Source organism: Solanum tuberosum, unplaced genomic scaffold, assembly GCF_000226075.1.
Source record: "Solanum tuberosum cultivar DM 1-3 516 R44 unplaced genomic scaffold, SolTub_3.0 scf00216, whole genome shotgun sequence".
Lineage (NCBI taxonomy): Eukaryota > Viridiplantae > Streptophyta > Magnoliopsida > Solanales > Solanaceae > Solanum > Solanum tuberosum.
In genome coordinates, this window is record NW_006239143.1 from 503,531 (window position 1) to 509,784 (window position 6,254).

The 6,254-nt window shown below is 33.3% G+C and overlaps 1 pseudogene; it reads right to left on the reverse strand.

Annotated features, from left to right (window-relative positions):
• Positions 1-2,752: 2,752 nt before the first annotated feature.
• On the reverse strand, positions 2,753-4,112 carry LOC107062314 (cytosolic sulfotransferase 12-like; annotated as a pseudogene).
• Positions 4,113-6,254: the final 2,142 nt, after the last annotated feature.

Consider the following 6,254-nt stretch of genomic DNA (forward strand, 5'->3'; position numbering starts at 1 on the left):
GTGCTCGTCTTTTATTTTATACAATACTGCCTTAATTTTGAAATAAGTATATATAGTTCGATACGAGCTTAATGGGTGCTCGAGCACCCGGACAATCCCATGTGGGTCCGCCCCTGCTCATTGTAGTATGTACAACATGTAAAGTACCATTTTCTTGGAGACAGATTTGTTGAGGCTGAAGCAAAGATAAATATTCAGTAATAATGTGGGCTTTTCTTGGTCATTGAATTCACTTGTGCTAAAAGCTAAAATGTTGCTGGATGGAAGGCCAAATTCAAATCATGCAGATGTACAAAAAAAGGCAATCAACTAGGTCCAACCGTGCAACAAAGACCTTATCCTATTTTTGATTAAATTGCTCCACTTCCCTTGCAAGCACGTCTCATGTACTGCAGCTGTAGTTCATTTATCCTTTTATTATTTTTTTAGTTTCAATTAAACAAGGAACAAAAGTTTTACACCTAATGCTACGAATTTGGATCAGGGTGTTCAATAAAAGAATGTGGTTTGTCGTGACAATAAAAAAATGTTGTTTTTCTCATAAAAAATTATAAAGAAAAGTTTGTTGAAAAAAAATTATGATGTTGGGCCCGTGCTTAGCATGGGCAAAACTCATCTAGTATATATATTGTCACGACCCAGACCATCGTGATTGACACCCACACTAACCCTTCGGTGGGAGAACCATTAATACTAATTAGCTAACCAACTTAATGAAAATACTAAAGCATTTAAGGTTACGGAAGCAAGTTAAATGCTAAGGAAAGAAATAGGGTGTTCCCATAAACTCTAAACAAAAGTCTAGCAATTAAAACAAATGCGGATGTAACACTTAGAACCTGAAAGTCAACGTACCAAAACTCTAACTAGATCCATAAATCTAAACAAGAAGGGTTACAACCCCAAACTAATGTACTAACAACTAACTAGAAAGTCTAAGTCCGAAATGTGGACATAGACAGAAAGAGAACTCATGGCAACCCGGAAGAACTGGCTCACCCTTGAATTCGAACGACGATCACTAATCTTCTAAGTGAGGTCTGTCAATAGTCGCCTGCAGATGCCTTGTACTCAACAAAGAAAGAGCAAGTGCAGTATCAGTATACAAATGCAGTGTACTGGTAGGATCACACGACTATCCCACTAAGTGCAACATACATAAGTCATTACAACATAATAATAACATGCATACACCGAACAAATACAATATCAATATCATTTACTACTAACGATTAAGTTCACAATTCTCAATTACACAGTTATGTCAAGTCAATGATCCTCTCATGGAACCCAAACCCAAACTGTTAGTATGCTGGAACGCAACACCCAATCCAAGTTAGTGTGTCGGAACGCAACACCCGATCCATTCAACAAGCCACAATCACAATCACAAAGTACATTCTCATAATCATATAATCAAGTCATGATTCATGACATTCATCATTCATGTTATCCTCATTTACAATTAGTGTGATCAATAGTGTAACATTCATATACATACATGTATTATAATGAAGCAAGAACAATCATATACCACACAATCATGAAATCACAACCATCACCTACCTCGAAACAAGCTTGAATCCCCTAAGAAACTTGATTCTTCTCTTTCCGGATTCGTTCCTTTTATTCTTGGTCTACAAACAATTAATATAACACGGGAATAAATAAACAATAACTAATTACCCGAATTACCAATAATCCTATCAAGCCTAGATCAAACCCATGATCCCATATTCCAAATTAGGGCTTTTCCACCATAATTTCCAAATCAAAATCCTTCCCCATCAATAATTACCCATTAGATTACGTTTTACGGATCGAAAAACGGATTCGGGGAGTGAAAATCTTATCTTTAGCCTCAAGAATGGTGGAAAATTGTCAAGAAAAAGCCCTGGGTTCGTTTCTTAGCTCTCAAGTTTGAAAATTGCAGAATAAAACATTTTTGGGGTTTATTTCCGACTTAAGTCACGACTGGCCCGCCACAACGGTCCTCACCCCGCTACAACGGCCCCTCCCTGGCAGCAGAAATCCCGCCTCAGCGGCTTGCACGGAGACAGAGAGCTAAATAAAGAATTCCAAAACCCCATTTCACCACACACCTTCAACCAACGACACTCAGAAACTACCCGTTCATGCTAAGATCAATTTCGGGAGTTCTACTCGCCCAAATTCAATTTCGTAAAGTCGTACGGGTTCCTTAACGTCTTAGCTATCTACTCATGTGATCAAATCCATATTTATATCACCCAATTGCTACCAGATTTCCCTAGATCTCACAGACTCCGATTTCGTTCAAATCTGGACTATGTTGGGAAATCCTGAGTTACTACGAAAAAGTTTTCCGGCCCAAAAAATTTTTCCGTTGGCTTTTCTATAACGACGGGAACAGGTCGTTATATATATATAATTATGGGATATTCCAAATTTAATGTCAAATTGATTTAAATGATGGTGTGGATGTTTTTGTGGTCATTATTATCAGTTAATTAGTCTATTAATTAGTTTATTAGTAGAAATAAAAGTTTTTTTCATCACAAATTAGTGAAAAATATGGATTATTATCAGTTAATTAGTCTATTATTGTGAATGTTCATAATTTTTAGGGGTAATTCCATTATTAATTTGGTAATTAACTCTCACAAGTTCATCATCTCCGACCTCCCACACACTCCACAACCTTCCCCTTAATCTTCCTCATTATCTCAACGGTTAATTAATTTCATATTCATAAACATTATTTGATATTGATCGAGAATCTTTGGGATACACTTGAATACATTTAGAATAAATAAAATACCATCTTTTACTTCAACCACAACAATTGCACCCAAAATTAACATCAAATATCAAAGCAAATAATTGCATTAATTTTATTTGCATATAGCATAAGATGCCTAATCAAATGTACAAAAAACTTAATTCAGATCCCTGGAACTTTAGTTTGATAATATGATCGAGTTTCTCATTCATCTCTTTAGTAAAGTAAGTCTTCCAATCTCCAACTTTCCCTTTACGAAAATATGCTTTATTTTCCTCTCCAGATGACAATTTTCCATTTCTATTCACCTCCAAATTACTTAAATTATCAAAGCTACACATTCTTAATATTTCATCAACCACTCCACATTTTTCTTCCTCTATGGAAAATTGACATTCCAAAAATTCAGCCAAGCGTTTAAGATGAAGTTTTGGTTGCGCTTTAATTTCTTCGATACATCAAGAAAAGTACTTTGTTAGGATTTTCTATGCTTTCTTTCCAATAATCCAACACGTGATCCCAAAACGGACCACAAGGGCTCACCCCCTTGCAAAAATCATCAAAACATTCTTCAATGGACTTGCTGTCAGTGTGATCAAGTATTATATTGTTCATAAAATGTCACATAGAAATAAAAGTGTCCTTAGGATTCCTACATAAGTAAACAAGTTTGGTTCTTGAATCTTGGATAGATTTTGGCAATGTAGCAAAGGACATATGAGTTGCCAAGAGTCTAGGTGAAGTGAAGGATGAAAAATCAGGGACTTGACCATCAACATAGAGTTTGAGTTCCAAGAATGGAACAAGATCATGAGAGTTCTTGACAAGTAAAGGGTGATCTTGTTCAAAAATAGGATGTTTTTTTCGATTTATTAGAGTAAATAAAAGTGATTTTAGCCAAGTCGTCCCTGATTTAGGATTTGTTACGAGGATGATATATATCACTCTCTTGAGCTTGAAATTGTTGTTGACATGCAAGCACACCTCCTAGTTGTCTTTGTAGTAGCCACAAACCTTGGTAATTGTAGAAATAATGTGATGTAATCCATGATCTTTCTTTTGGTAGAGTTGTGAGTAATTTCTTACACTCATCACTAAGTCCATCCGGTAGTAAATACTTGGGAGGAATTTGTGGTGAAGTAGTTTGAGGTATTGACATAGTTTGTGGTGAAATTATGGAGTGTTTCTTTTTGTTTGTATGATGAAAGATTTACTCATAATGAATGCCAATATATACACACATTAGAGCTAAATCACCAACCATTTGTGATGGGCAATAATTGAGTATAATTGTATAATCTACCCTTTCATGTTATAAATATATAAATACTACATATAATTGAAGATGTCATGGACTAAAGCTCTTTAAGATGAAATCATAATTAAGTAAATGTAAGTTCATTATTTTTAACAATTTAAACTTTTAGGTAATATTATCAACAAGTTATCACGATTCAAACACGTATCGCATAATTTTCGCTTTGGACCAATAATAGTACTTACAAATTTATTCATTGGTTTACGCATTATCAACCTCAAAAAAATACACATTATATTTACTTTCTATATAAATTATTTGGCCGGCTTGTAATAGATGTACACACACTTTAATAAATAGTAAAAACACATGTATACTAAATAAGAATTGTTATTATAAAATCTAAAAAGAGTTTTTCATTTTTTAAAAGTAACAGTTGAATTTTATCAAAATCTAATAAAGGAGCTAAAAAGAATAAAATGCACGGTAATTATTTTTTCTTTTCCTTGACATTCATTTTATAAATTTATCCTATTTTGTCTTTCCTAATTCTCTCCTTTGAATAAAAAAACAAAAGGCACGATAATTTTATTTTAGAAAGTGATATGTTTTCATGATATTTATTTCATAAGTTTCTCTCCTTTAAATAAAAAACAAAAGAGAAGAAATAAAGTTACCACTGAAGTTGTCTCGAATTTTCAAAAAGACACGTTAACTTTGTGGGCGTCCTATTACCCCCACAAAAGTATTAAATATCATTGTAAATATACCATTTCGACCCATTTTCTCACCTAGTTTGTGAGCACGCAAATAATGCACGAGGAGGTATTTTTTTGCTGCCAAAAATCAATTAAAAGCGTCATGTTTCAGTTGTTTTCTTTAACAATTATTTACTTTATTTAAATACATCATCTTCCCCAAAAAGACTCAACAGAGAAATGGAGAAATGGAAAAAATGAAAAGAAATGATGTACTTCATTTAAATACATTATCATTCTTAATGGAAGCAAATTTGACAATAGGGTTTGTGCAGATGATAAATACCCTCGATGTGATTCAATTTTAAAATTGTGAGTCGAACTATTAAAAAAAATTAAAAATTCTAAGGAGAAATGGAAAAAATGGAAGAAAATTTAGATCGAATCGTGAAATATAAATTGTCACCATTCATCAAAATGTAGCATATGATCTTCATCAGAAACTCATGCATATAATGAAGAAAACGAGGAGACAATCTGAGAAATGGAAAACAAAAGAAAAGAAATATATTTTTTTCTTTTGAAACGAATCGGGTCGGGTTAATTTAATAGTTAAATTAAAATAAATTAATTAAAATGTGAGCATCACGCACGTTTTACCGGGTGAAAAAATGAATCGAAATGATATATTTACAAAGGTATTTAATTTTTTTGTGGGGTAATAGAACGCCCACAAAGTTAAGGTATCTTTTAAAAAATTCGAGACAACTTATTCAGTGGTCACTTTATTTTTTTTCTCAAAACAGAAGGGCGAACAAACCCACATGCAGTTAGAGAGCTAAATTGAGATTTGTACAAGTTACTATTCTAGTTTGAGTTTTGGGTTAACTTCAAACGATCATAACTTTTAGCACATAATGAGTTAGGTAACTCATAATGTATCAAATCGAAGATCTTTGAGTCCTCTTTCCAATGCCACCGAATTTGCAAAAATCCAAATTCGAATGAGAGAGATATGCCATTTGAGTGCAGCCTCTCTAGATATATAAGACATTTCATCCGAATTAAGGGAGGGATATTTTGATATTTTCCATACCCACTAGGCCTACACATTTTTTTATGGGATAAGGTTTTAGATTTGCTAAGGATAAGGTGAAGAGGAGAACCACAAAAATATTATATATATTCTGCTTTATTTTACGTGATTCATAAATCTATTTTCTCCGTTCTTTTTTTTTTTGTTGTTGTTGTTTATACTACTCCCTCTGTCCCATTTTATGTGGCAACATTTCCTTTTTGGTCAGTCCCAAAAAGAATGTCACATTTCCTTATATGGTAAGTTTATAAAGGTACAATTCCTCTTTTATCCTTGTTGGTCCCACTTAATCTTAAAATAATATCCAATACATTTATGAGGAGAGAGAAAAAAAAGTCTACTTTTTAAAGGGCAATTTGGTAAACATTTCAAAGTCTTCATTTATTTCTTAAACTCCGTGCCCGGTCAAATGTTGCCACATAAAATGGGACGGAGGGAGTA